The sequence below is a fragment of the Plodia interpunctella genome, chromosome 19 (assembly GCF_027563975.2).
Source record: "Plodia interpunctella isolate USDA-ARS_2022_Savannah chromosome 19, ilPloInte3.2, whole genome shotgun sequence".
Classification (NCBI taxonomy): domain Eukaryota; kingdom Metazoa; phylum Arthropoda; class Insecta; order Lepidoptera; family Pyralidae; genus Plodia; species Plodia interpunctella.
Window position 1 is genome coordinate 3,508,628 of NC_071312.1, and position 14,997 is coordinate 3,523,624.

A 14,997-nucleotide genomic window follows, 5' to 3' on the forward strand; every position below is an offset into this window, starting at 1 on the left:
GCAGTCGGGAGTCGGAGCCCAGAACCCGACCGTCGTCGGCATCCCTAGTTGTCTGACCATCGTTGACGACATGGTATTTTGTAATTATATTATGTATGTAATTAATCTATCACGTTATTATTTAATTCACAGAAGGCCGGCTTATCTTGGATTTCTATCAAAACTCGAAGTAGTCCAATATTTCCAGGGTTCGTGTAATAAAAATCATTGAGGTTAATTAAATATGGATGAAATTAAAACGACGACATCACTTTAAATTTCGCTCATAAAATTTAATATTTCATGAAGAAAAATTAGCTTTGTTGAGCCCTGGCAGGGCGTCGCAGAATATTAAAATGGGATCAAATTGTGTCATTAATTTTCAGTAATAGTATGAATGGTAATGAAATTAAATCGATTTTGGAAATAGACAAATGTAATAAGTAAGACTTTCCGGACATTTAATTTTTTTAGTGATTATAATCCATTATTATTTTGTACCAGTATATATTATATATCTATATAGATTCATATTGTAAGTCAGACGTTACTGTCAGACTTACTTACCTAGCTATAAATATCCTAGGTACAAATATTATAAAATCTAACATGGTTTCTAGTCTCTCAGGATCCATTTATGTGTGTGTTACCTGTAACAAGAAAAACATATGTATTAGCTAACAACATATTTATGGTGAAGTCGCGTAAAAAAACATATTTTATAGTGAAGTAGCGTAATACAATAGTTAAGAAACATAACAAATTCTTATTCAATGTCTACCCATCCACCCCCTGCCAAACATAACCCAACCATATTAAATATTCGTTCGCATTTCCATATCGTAACACAATCATACATAGAGCTACGCATTCGAGATTGAATGATTTATATCTTACGCGTGACACTTTATAGAAGGGTCCAAAAATGTTAAGTTACAGAGGTGTTACTCCTTACCGGGAAAACACTCACATGAGAGAAATGGTATCCCACTTCCTACAAATATTATAAATGCAAAAATTTTATTGTGAGTGCGGTGTCTTCATTCATTAATGAGTGTCATACACTTTTAGGATATTTGCTTCGCTATGATATTATGTGAAAAAATCTTAATATACGCAACAAATCCGCGAATTGTCTGAGAAAATTCATTTGACAGGAAAAAAGACAATCCTGAACGATTCTAGTAAGTACACATAAAAACTACAAAAAAATTACACACTATTTTAGGAAATTAGAATGTTTCTACGATGGAAATGAAAAAATAGCCAAATTTCAATTCTGTACTTTCACTATTTTGCGGTAGGGCCCAATTTTTATCATCGTAAAGAATTTATGAGTACGCCTCATCTAATCTGCCCACTATAAACCCAATCTATATACTGCTCAAAGGTTTCTTTTCCGGGATAAGTATAAAAGGTATTTTCAATTTTGTCGTATATGAACAAAATTCGTGATGTGAAGTGTTTAGACATGGATTTAGACGAAGGGCTGGCTTAGTTTAGTCTCGATGAGATTTCACAGGGTGGAAGGGAAGAGATGAATTTTTAGTAATATTGTGAATGTTAATGAAATTAATTATATTTTGTAATAAACAAAGATTTTCCGAACTTTTACATTTGCGCCGCATTTTTACGAATTTTACGACATATGATAAACAAATGCTTGGAAGAAATTAGGGGCGGCTTTTACCCAACAGTTAGAAAAACAATTGTACGGCCATTCCGCCAGCCGGATGCAAACTGGGGCATTCGTATCATCAAATCAACAAAATTAACTATCGATAGTGGACCACTATCCGTAATCCGGCATTACTAATAACTACGTCCGGGTATGAAACATAAACGGGACGAATTCAAATTGAAAACTCGCACTACGTATACAAAATATTACACGTCACATACGATTTAAGTAAGCGATTTTCTACTCTAATTGCAGGATCGCGCTCATTGCACTGAATTGCATCTGGACGTCATATTCTCGAAAATTTAATAAAGGCGCGCATCCGAATTGAAAATTAAGAGCGAGATTGCGAGACGTACACGCGGATCAGTTTTCTGGGGGGGGGGGGGGGGGGGCATGACACTTAAAACAGGTAGGCAATTAATTGAGTGGTTTGCCATTGCCGTTTTCATTTCACACACTAGGTGATAATCAACCCGATTGCAGATTTCGTCAAGACGTTCCTTCAAGTGATGGTCCATGACCATGAGGACTACTCAACATGAGCCAGATTGGTATACTCATGTGGCACAAGTAGGATTCGAACCTGAGAACTTTCGATCACAGGCGGACGATCTTAACCACTTAACCACCGCTTCAAACGCGCTGATAACGCACAACCGGTTGCAACCCCTAAGAACCCAAACGCGCGACTTTAGTTTTCAGAATAGAATAAACCTGCATTTCTATCGTCACTTTTCATTTACTGAACAGTAACAAAATCAGGATTGCACAGTGGCAAAATAGACTCCTTCCCTGAGCAAATAAACAGATCACATATAAAATCTAATCCCCTTTCCCATATCCGCTGTCAGCGAATCACTATTTTCCAAGAACAGGCAATTGAAAAAGTGTCTTACCGTTACGACATACTATATCTCCGACAATTGCTGCTATAACAGTAACAAGAGCGCTCCGTGGGACGTGACGTTGTGGTGAGAATCGTTTGTGTCAATATACATCGATGGGAATGTTTGTAATCGTTATTCACATAAGCTTGTAGAGCTGTCTATGATTCATGTTTATGGTTAGTTTCCGCGTCGAAGGACCCAAAGATGAGAATGTCCGTTTCTACTTACTGATTTATCTTGTATCGAGTAACAATACTTATATATTACATACTTTTAAAATGAGGTACAGTATGTATTCAGAGAATTTGTAATGTAATCTATGTATGTGCAGTACATAGATTAAATAATGTTGGCAGTCTTTATCGGGAAGGATAAGGAAGCCGGATTATTTGCAATTTTACACACAAACAAGTATATAAGTACATATCTTCGAAAGTCAAAATAATATTTGATTTCATATCGTAGTCATAGAGGAAAATTACAAAGCCAGTTTTTCCCATAAAGTAAATTTGACAAAATCGGTCAACTCTGTCACTTCTATGTACATACATAGAAGGGGCAGAGTTGACCGATTAAAAAAATAAATTTTCTGTACGATCAACGTAGTCGCGTAGAGTATATAGCTTCTTCCCGCTTACCTAGGACGCCAAGTAAAGCAAGCCAGGACGTGCTAACGACTCGACACTGGTTGACTGGCCTTAACTCGTTATATTTTCTTAGAAACGACTGCAGTTTCTTGGTACATTGGTTCCCGTTACTTCACTTTAATAGTTAACTCAGCTAGTTTAAATGGACGTCAGCGTAATTCTTACAAGGAATTTAATTCCCGTTTTGACCCCAACGTTCCTTTTCCACTAAAAACTTTTTGAAATAAACAACATTTTTGACTTTCATTTTAGTGATCTTTACTTTGATTTTGTTAATCATACATCAGTATGCATTGTTATCAGAATTATTTGTCCTTACATATTATTAAACAAAGTCCTCTGCTGCCTACGTCTGTTCGCGATAAAGTCGAACTTTACGCCGGTTTCACTAATAATTTGATTCCTAAAGAAGATATAGGAGTATAATTTATTATGTTTTTACCCAAGTGAAGCCGGGACGGGCCGGTAATTTTAGGATAAGAAGCTGCTATGATCTATATCATTTTATACTTTTGAAGAACAAAAAGATTGAACTTGAGTTATGTTTCCCCTTAACTGTTTATTATGAAAGGTCCATATATGTACCTTCAACGCCATCTTGCTAACAAATAAAATATAATATTTATACCGCGGAATAAAGCCATAAAATCAGCGCGTGCGTGAGTCCACAAAGAGGAATGGGCAGAAACACTATTATTTGAATGACACGATCACACAAAATACAAAGAAAACAGAAATATAGCTTCTAAGATTGATAATTTTAAAGCTTTTCTCGATTTGTCTGAATCCCCCCTCATCTTTTTGACTGATTTCAATTCTGTTGAATTTATTTTTTGCTTCCTTAATGTACAAAATATAGAAGCACAGGCAGACGTTGCAATGGAATAAGGAAGACACTTTAATGTTATTATCCGTTATATTATAAGTAATATTATATCATAGATATTATATACTTTTTAATAATGTCCTGCATTTCAGAGGATATCAGAGAACTCCTTGAGAAGATATCGAGGCCAATGACATTCAAGCTGTGGCTACTTATTGGTCAAAATGGACCAATGGATTTGGTGAAAATCCACCTAATACATACTTATGCATTAGGTGGATACCTGGGTGTGGTATGCCTCGGGCTTTTTAGAAAGAAATTGGGAAAGTAAAAGACGTAGGTCGCAGTTGATACGCTTTGGAAGTCGGCAATAGACTTAGCTAGTTTTAATTATTTTTTTGACACCATAATGTAATAATATATTATAATTCTGAGAATTTTTACTTTTGACTTACTTTGAATATTACGTTTTACGGTATGATATAAGATCTGTTGAATGTAGTGAATGCTTTCAAGTGTTTAATTAAAATAAATTAGTTACAGTACAGTAATTTTCTTATGTACGTCTATATTAAGTCAGGTCTCTATAGCTCATGTTGAATACGAGGTAACATTTCTGTAACATATTTACTTTGTGTATTTGATAACAAGAGCTTACTAAAGTTGAAATTAATTATGTTGCACCGTATAATAACTTAATAACACCTATAAAATATAATGTGACGGAGCTGGGCATGATATCCAGCTAGTTGGTGACCTGGTTTATTTGTAACCATTCGTGTCAAAGTGGGATGTTATAAGTTTATTTGTGCGGCATTTCTTCTCAACAGAGTGGTCGCCGGTCGTTCCAATATGCCAGTAGTTTGTAGCTTTTTGAATAGTATATAATCTATGCTTGTTAAGGTCTATATTATGCCTTTGACTTTATAAATTCTATATATATTCGGTATATAAAATATCATTCAAATGACTAAAATGTTATTTGAATGATATTTTATATACCCAATCACAATTTCTTCACTTCTTTATCAATTTATTTTATTTGTCAGCGAAAAAATTTAAATATTTTAATAGATTAAATTCCGTTGATACGAAAATATTCTTCAAACGTTTGTAAAGCATCATTATTTTTCTTGCCGACGTTTTTGTGGTTATTTAAGATCTCATCAGGTTTTTATGGACTTGCGGGTTATTGTATATGTTAAAACAAGTAACTAAATATCAAATGTTTTTCTTCGTGTCGTTTACATTCGAGTTCGTTCGATAAAATACTTAATTATACTTGTAATCTATATATAATTTCTTTCAACACAAACTAAAGTAATGACAGTTTTGAAAATACCGTACATTTCTCTACACTTAAAACCTACAATTAAAATAATTTCTTTAGACGTAATTAAATTGTAGTTTGCAAAACTTTTAAATTTTATTTAAAAAAATGGAGCTTATTCTTCGACACCAACCCAGTAATTAAGCTGTTACTTTCCGTGCTTAAAGCTAATACGAAACGAAAGGTTAGACATACATAAATCCATAGCGGACTTAATTTGTTTAGACAACGTTAATTAATTACAGAACATTTCCTATTCTGTTTGCTGACACTTGCAAATGATAGATCACAACAACCTGTATATGACCCTGCTAAAAGATTTTCGACTTTGTGACTGATGTATTAGAGAATACGCGTGTGCAAGCAAAGTTTGTAGAATAGATGTGACGTCACACGCGCATCGTACCAAATGATCACAGAAATTTAAAAATTATATAGAAATGGTATTATCAGAAACCGCTGTCGACTAAAGTTCGCTGAACTTGGCAAATTTAACTTACATTGTTGGTTTTTCCTTGCGTTATTAAAAAGGTTACATGCATATTACGAAATGTACGTTGATTCACGTGCGCAACCGTCTGAGTTTACTGAAAACGTAATTCTAACATGAAACTTGCGACAAATGAAAATCTTTGAATACCTATCAAAATAATATTGAATTCTAATTTCAAATTTATAAGATAGAGAAGCAACTGGCATGTTTTATGTTTTTTCCTAGACAAGCATGGAATATAACCCGTTCAACATTTTTAAAAATCCGATTTCTATGCTAATGATGCACTTACATTATTGGAGTTGACTGAAATTCGTTGTTTTATTACACTGCCAGCCAGTGACAACATATGCAGTGTCCCTAATTGATTCCGCCGGTAATGGATGGTGCACTAATGCGAAAAATACGATTAAAATTAATGCAGCGCACGGTAGGGCAATGAAAGGGTAATTTTGTAATTTTAGCATTTTCACAAATTAAGGTGATGTGCGACGGTGAAGTTTTCGCGCCAAATAAACTATGTGTAACTTTTGAAAATGCAAATTTACTGTCAACTTAATATAAAACTTTTCAAGTTTTTATTTAGATTCAGCTATCCTAAAGTTTGTATATGTCACGGCTAAATCACGAAATGCGAAATGTTTTGTTAATGTGACAGTTGGTTAATGAGTTAAATATCACATTGCTCATTAATGAAAATAAAATGTAAATATGAATACAAAAATTATATACATTAAATAATTTAAAACTCGCACTTTTAATCAATTTAATACCCATTTGTATTAATCAGAAAAATAATATAAAGATCCCTGTTTCCATTTGATACGCTCCCCTCATTTAATAACAATAATTAATGAATGCTTATGATTCATAGAACATGCATTTTAATATGGGTTATGCATTTTTTCTTACATTATTATTTTTTAACACGCGACATGCAGGGCCTTTTTATTAGAATATATTGTCTAAGGTTTTATGTAGTGTAACAATCTAATTAAATAAAAATGCGACTTTTTTATTTTACTTAGATTAAATACTAATTTAAAAAACTATTTTGTAAAATATAATGTAGTATTATTAATAGCTCTATTTAAAACGCCTTTATTAGGTGTGGTGTAAGAGAATAAAACCACTCCATATACCCCCGTGGATGCCGTACGAGGTGACTAAAGGACACACAGCCCTAACAGCTGAAAATCAACAATAGCGTCAAAATCAAAGACGATCTTAAAAAATAATTTATTACATGATTATAACAGAACAGACAACAGCATATAATACAGGTGAGAGAAAAGCTCTTTGGAGCCAGAGAAGTATGTATTACGCTGACTTCGCGGCGTCACAGCCACGCGTGAAACCAAGAACACGTGAAAATGAAAGAGAGTAGGCGCCAAGATATATCAGTACGATTTAGAATCAAATAAATATACCGCAAACGGATAACCAGCACTCAGTATACTCGTACATAAAACCGGAAGGAAAACATTCGGACGACAGTACGGCACCATTTAGCTTGGAAGAGAAGCGACGCGGCCCGTCTGCCCATCGATCACGCTTGACACTTTTATACTGCTCGCTGTGACAATGCGAGAGGCATTTTAAAAAACCGAAAATACTCTAGTCGCGAAAATATCTTTGAAATACTGGCTGTTTTGGTGTCATTGGACGGTCAATTTTCTGAGAAATACTATAAAAAAATAAACTGTTTAAGGAATACTGGCCGAAAATGATCCGCTAAATTGGTAAAAATAACTGAACTTGAAAAAGGAACGCATTGATCGAGAATAACATTAAAAAGAACAAATGCGAAATTGAAGCGGTAATTGTTAATAACATGTATAGTTTTCATTGACCGCCATTTGCTTCCGTTGAAGGAAAACATCGTGAAGAAACCTGCACACTGGTTGTTTATTAACTTGTATGGAGAAGGCAATGGCAAATCAGACCATGAATAGTGCCACGAAAGTTGTTTTGTGTGTTTCATATGACTGCTACCCTCAGCCATAAATAACGACTACGAAGAAGAAGAACAATAAATGTAATTTGGAAAAGAAAACAAAGGGTATACAAGCAATACTCAGAAAACAAAGGGTATACAAGCAATATCAGGGATAATCGATCACCGCAGGGACACTATTACAATGCGAGAAGACTTTAAAAATAGAAAAAATAAAGTGTCCACACAGGCAGTCTGAGTGAAAACCTCTGTAGTAATCGAATCCTGCAAGTCATCTTGGCGTAAGTGGTTTTACGTGTGAATATATTTTTAGTTACGTTCGTAGTGGCGGGTGACGTATGCCCCCGAGCCAAAATGACTACACATATCTTTAAAACTGTGAAGAGGAAGAAGAAGAAAGGACGTGTGCCAAGGCCAGCGGGAATTTTACGATTCATATACAGATACTGCCATGAATGTGAAAAATATTTTTCATACTGGTGGTTTTAAGTGTTTGCGCGTTTAAACAAATATATCATCAGTTTTATTAAGTTAGTATAATATATTGATAGCAGATTTCTATTCCGCTAAATTGCTACTAACCACATCTCGTTACGGCGTTAGGTACATTTTTTTTGTAGGTTTGTATTCACTCACATCTCGCATAAATAAATAATTTTAGTCTATGTCAGAGCTTTCTGGCTGAAGGAGTGTTACATTGAGTGCCTAATGGTAATGGCCGGACTTACAAATTTCGTACTTAGAATTATTACGTCTATATATATTATACACATGTAATATTTTGAAAACGAAAAATCAATCTTTAAAATAACAAGTTAAAAACTCCGCAAAATTTCCATTCCGTATACGATAAAACTTTTCAATTTAACTTTGTCAATTCTTGTAATGTACCCTCTCTGCTATTATCATAAAACGTTAATTTATACTTTCTGGTGTAAAACTGGATGTCATTTGTTAGTTGTTCTGGACAATAGTTTAGCCATCAAGTCATCTTTTTTCGAAATGTCTAAAATAAAAAGTATGTTGATAAGTTACTAAAGCTTCGACATTTTTGCAATTTATGAAAATATAAAATATATATATATATATATAAAGCAATAGTAAAAATTAAAAAAAAAACATTTTTTAAATACATTAGCACATAGTAAAACGTATTTTATAGTTATTTTATACAAAGAACTTCAGTGACAATAAACATAAAATTGTAAGTTAAAATATCATTGTGACGAGTAGAACATGGGTCTATGATAATACGTACTATTGTGCCAAGTACTAATAAAGACAAACAGAACTAGTTACAATAAAAGCGCTGGTCAAAGCCCAAGATTTCTTACAAATGCTTTCAATCCATCTCACTCACACAAGAAATCAAAGTATTTCTGTCCCGTTTCCTCAAGAGGTCTGCAACACGGCCCTTTTACCTCAGCATAATAAAACAGCAAACTTAACCCGACTATGCCTACTCGAGATAAGTACTCACAATCAAAAGCGATTGCGTTTTAAGGCCAGTCTCACATTTGACGACGTGAATGCTACAAGTGCTACGACGCGGCTACGGAATTCGTAGACATGCTACGAATTTCCGACTGTCTGTCACAATGCTCCCGCGCTATGCAAGGAATGGTATGCAGTTTAAATGTCTGTTTCATACTGGTGCAACAGTATTATTTGACTGTATTTTATAGTTAAAATGCAATTTTATTAACATTGAATTGAAACGTTAGAAAAGGAAACTTATATAGAAGGAGGAAGTTATAACGTCGTTATGCGTTATGAAATTGTAGGATATAAATTCTTGTAGGTTTTGACAGTCTGTAAAATTATATCACTAAGAAATATAACCACAAAGCAACATGTTCAAAATCAGCATTACAAAAACAATTCGATTCGATTCGGCAAATGGCAAACGATATGGACAACTTCAACCATAATCCTCCTCCTCGTAGTGTCGCCCTGTGCGATGGAGGCCTGTATCCATTACGTGGCCTGTAGTGCCCCGCCATGGACGGATCACTTAAGTGACTTTTGTATAAATGGCATAAAAGCGGATACCGATATCTTTGTTTTTATAACATGCTGACGCGATCCGGTTTTTACTAGATCCTTGCTAGACGCCATATGTATAGATTTATGATCCAATAGGTTATTTATAGTCGCACAGTTTTTGCTATAAATGCGTTGATTTTAGAAATATAGTATCATGATTGATTCTCGCAAAGGTCTACTGATGCACATTATTCTACTTATTATTTTTTTGGAAACGAATTCTGGAGAAATATAATTAAATTCTTACAAAGACTGAAATTCTTCTAACAAATAGACTCATTAGTGACTACTTAACAAGAGATGCTCTACGAGGAATACAATTTAATTATTCTTCAAATTGCACGCAAAAGATATTAACTTGTAATCAAAACTATATAACTATATAGATACTATTCCAATCGATGTCATTTGAATTGGAGCACTGAACGGCATATCTGAAACTGCACAGTCCACAACATTTACTAAACGAATGAAACATGCCACACAAATATGTGTATTATATCAACACTTCAGCAATTATCCCGCTGAAAGCGTCTGGAAATGCGAAAACATATTCACATAATAAGTACTCCAATAGTTTTCCTTTGCGATAAAGCCAGCTCATATTCATAAAGAACATCCTATACAAACACCAGTTTCCTGTTCCGTTTCAAAAATAAAATCGTATTTAAGCAAACATTTGAACCACGCCTGCATACTGCTGTAAATCTTTCGGTTTATCGCAACTATCTTCGCGTTTAGGGTTCCCTAACCAAATACATTGACCGTATGCGAATCGAGTGGGCGGGTAATATTATTCATGATAGGAAACGGGTGAAAAATTCGGAACTTCTCACAAAATTCGCGACACAGGGTTTTTGCTATTCAGGAAACACTCTACTACTCGCTACCGACTTGTGCATAGAAAAAAGAATGGTTAAAATTATTATAGAAAGAGTTCCATTAGTAAGGAAATTGATGATTATTTTTTTTATTGTATTAAATAATAATAATTATTTTATTGTAAATGTCTAAGAGTAAATAAATTAATAAGAAACTCCATCTTTTACATATCTGAGACGGCAATTACATAACAATACAAACTTATTGTAATTATAATGTTTAAATAGGTTTTGTTAATGGAAATCAAAAGTACGAAATATGGTACTTATGAGCCAATAATGTCATTACTAAACTATAGTTCTTTTTTTTTAAGTAGCAATGAATATCCATATATAAACGGCAATAATTTTATAGAATAACTGGCAATATTCGATTAATGAAACCTAATTCAAAATTAATGAGTACGGAACCGTTTTAAAATCGGAACATTATTCTGAACGAGGCCGCTTAATCTACATAACGGTTAAACAGAAACGGAACGGTCCTTCCTCGAGAATGCAATTGCCTTAGCAGGAATTTTAATTTACGATATTTAAAGAATGCATCTCTATACTTTTGGAAACAGCCCTGGGAAATTAAATCATGATGTTTTTTTTGAGATGGTAATTGAAAATACTTAACACAGAACAGTTATATATAGTTAATTCATAATAATAAATAAATAAACGGACAACACTTAAGGGCCCACGCTAAGCATCGCGGGTCTGATTAATACAAACACAAAAAATAATTAGGTTAATTTTAGAGTGTGTAATTGCTAACATTGGTGTCCGATTTTATACAAATTTTCTAAAGGCATTTAATTTAACATGACTCTTACAAAAATTTACCGCTATCTAGTGGCAATTAGGTGACTACTTAGTTTGATTTGACTAATTATTTTACTATTGTGTATTCGTAAAATAAATAGTCAACCAGTGTGCAGGTTTCCTCACGAAGTTTTCCTTCACTGAACAAACACTAACTATACAATCAAATCATCAACTTACGATAACTTACTCGCGTATATGGAAGTGTGATGCACGTGTACACGAACGCATATGTTACAATCGAGCTGCATACGTATTCAGTATGCACGAGCCTTAATCGTTATAGAATATAAATATAAACAGGTTTATTCAAAAAACTACAGACACACACATAATAACAAAAAAAGAAAATAAAGATTAAAAAAAAAAAACAAAACGTGGGTAAGTACAAGAAGTGATTATAGGTGTGTGTGCTGCAGTAATCTAAACAGCCCACAACTTAGTGATGTTATTACTCTAGAAGCAATACACTGATTTTCAGTTGGAGCCTTTACTACTAAGTAGGTGCTGGTGCGAAACATGACCCCCCGACGGGTTCCCATCTTGTCGCGATGGTGGGGCTTAGTAACCGGGGGGGCTGGTCTGACACAACCAGCCACCCCGGTGAACCAAGAGGAACCCAAGGCCCAGAGACTTTGGTGGGTGCTCTGGGCCTGGTGGGCGGTCCCCTCAGTAGTACTGCCATTGGCTGGTGACTTGATGGTCCGCGCCACGCTCGTGTGGCGTAAGGGGCGGGTGGTTAGCACTTGTGCTTGCTGCCCGCCTAGGTCGGGGCCGAAAGGCCGGCCGGGGGGGCGTCGCGGTCGAATGCCTAGCGACCCCGTGACGTCCCCCATAACGGCAGCGTGAAAACGCCCCAGGGGTTTAGTGGGTAGGCTGGGCCGACTAGCGGCCCAGGAGTCCCACACTCGATGCGTAACAAGCATTCCCCTGGGTAAACAAAAAAAAAAAATGGTGCGAAACATGAGTGCAGTAATATAGTGCTTAAAATATGTACCTAGTGAAATATATACTGGGATACTACGATACACTACGATACTAGATAAGTAGATAGTTAAATAAATAAACTGTTAACTGTATAACTGTAAAAAAAATCGTTACTTAATTTCATTAAGCGATAGTCGATCATGGATCCAACTGACCGATTGCAATTATTTTTCGTCCAATATTGGTTGAAATGGGCCGTGGGTCGTTAGGATCAGTGGGCCCTAAGCTATTAATACGAGTGGAAGTGTACATTTAGCAAGCACTTAACGCGAAAACGCACTCGCTTTCGATTGATTGCTTTGTGACATACGGCCATTAGAAATGTTTAATAAAACGTATAAATTGTTTCACTTTTGCTGAGTGAATCAAATATTTTAAAAATATCCTAATGCTCGTTTTGGTTTTAATGCGTTTGGATATGGATATATACTATCCCACATATCCCATAAAGTATATAGAAATGGGAACATGATCATTTTTTTTTTAATAATTAACGACCTGTGACGCAGACGAAACTAAACATTTTAAAACATTTTATTTAAAATAAAAATCTTGAAGTGTTACTAAAGTTATTTTATTTTCATTTAGCCAATAGACGCGTAGGAGCAAAAGAAAAAATACAAGGATATCAAAATTATTAAACATATATATTTATTGTCTTTCCAATATAAATATGTAATTAATTTTGCCAATAAGATTGCAAGATAAGGATTTTTAGGAAAACTAATAATATGAAAGTAGTCAGTCATAAAACATTTTTATGCCAATTTACATGATAAAACAGATAGATCTCCATAACAACGATGAATTCCAGACAAGAACAGAAATATGTGCACAATTTCCTAATAGAAAGACAAAGCTGGTATCATTACTCAAACTATTTCCATAAAACAAACTTTCGCGCGAAACTTTGGCGATTGCCCGTTACGTGAGATTTTGTCTGTAAAATATCCAAAAGTTCACAAATAAAACAAAATGTAAACGCAAATGAAAATCTGTAATATGCCAGAATTTAAATGGAAAACTGTAAGTTTTCAATAGAAATGCCTAATTTGAAAATAAAATTAGCGTCCTCAACCGCTTTATTCACCAATGAAAACACATTATATTTTACAATATTATTTAATAAAAATAAATAGTTAATTTTATTTATGTGTTTTTAAATAAATCTCCCACAACAATCTCTTTTTATTAAAAAGGGTAGTTGCGAAAATATAATTTTATCGAATAAATGGATTAATTTATTCTCATAGAAACAACAACAATAATATTTGTTGTACGTTGGATCCGTGTGTATTACTTTTTTATTTATTAGCACATCGCATGTAAGGAACGCAATAACGTGTTGAAAATCTGCCGCACGTGCGAACGTACGATACACGAATATTCGAGATTCAGAGGCTGATTCATTCGCTCTGCGAATAGGAATTTTCGCAATAACAAGAACTTTGGATTTGGAGGTAATAAACCCTCAAGGATAAGTGGATATCTTTAAAGCGAAAGTGAGGTTATATGAATGAATGTACTTCGGTAATACTATTCGGATATTAAGTAGCGAAATTAAGAGAAGAAAAGGAAATAGTGGTGAATTGAAAATAATAATAATATCATCTTCACTTACAAAAGTAAACAATAGTTTGACAGAAATTAATCATATCCTAAAAAAATTTTATGAAATTTGGAATGTAACTAATTCTTACATATTATAAAAAGAAGTCCCTCTGTCGTATCTGTCTGTCTATGAACGCGATATACTTAAAAACTATCTGACGGAATTTCGTACGGTTTTAACCAATGGATAATGTGATTCGGAGCGAAGGCAATACTGGCCGCTAGTATTAAAAAAATTGCTGTGTATTTCCCTATCGATGTCTCCATTGGCAAGATTCATTCAGACATACAGACAGACAGACACACAAGCGTACAGTAAAATAGACCATCTGCAACGACTGCTCGCGTGCGATTGGCCATACCACGTTCACGCGATGCCAGATAAGGGGTTGGCAGATACGCAGTTCCGTGTCAAACCGCACGGCAGAAGTGTTGAACCATTGACACAGAAAATTAAAAAAAAGTTCTTTTTTATACGATAGTGTGGAAAAAGCATGCGGGTTTCCGAGCAGTGCCTACTTTATTTCTGAACTAACATATAATCAATAGACAAGGCGTGCATTCTAATTTAGAAAATATACTCAACAAATAAAAATTATTGTCCTTGATTTTAAAATTCATTTACCGGCGTGTGGTTCCACCCTAGAATAGGACCACTGCATATTCTTCCCGTGGATGTCGTACTAAGCGATATGCACAATGTGAACAGCTGATAGGCAACAATAACATTCCTGAAGAGGGTTGACGTTAAGCAGACATCTTCTCGTAAATCTTCAAAATTGTTTACTTTTCATGCTGACCCCAGGTTTCGCAGCCTCAAAGACTTGATTATAACCACTTAATGTATAAGTGAGAATAT

At 34.5% G+C, this 14,997-nt stretch overlaps 1 protein-coding gene and 1 long non-coding RNA gene across 5 annotated transcripts in view; both read right to left on the reverse strand.

Moving 5' to 3' along the window:
- shg (shotgun) overlaps positions 1-14,997 on the reverse strand; it is a 187,224-nt gene that overhangs the window by 62,057 nt on the left and 110,170 nt on the right. The gene's annotated exons all lie outside the window — the stretch shown is intronic.
- The window catches only part of LOC128678066 (uncharacterized), a 47,016-nt gene that overhangs the window by 6,723 nt on the left and 25,296 nt on the right, over positions 1-14,997 (reverse strand). Inside the window, exon 3 of the long non-coding RNA XR_008405602.1 lies at positions 547-629. This is a non-coding gene — a long non-coding RNA (uncharacterized LOC128678066). The remainder of the gene's footprint in view (positions 1-546; positions 630-14,997) is intronic.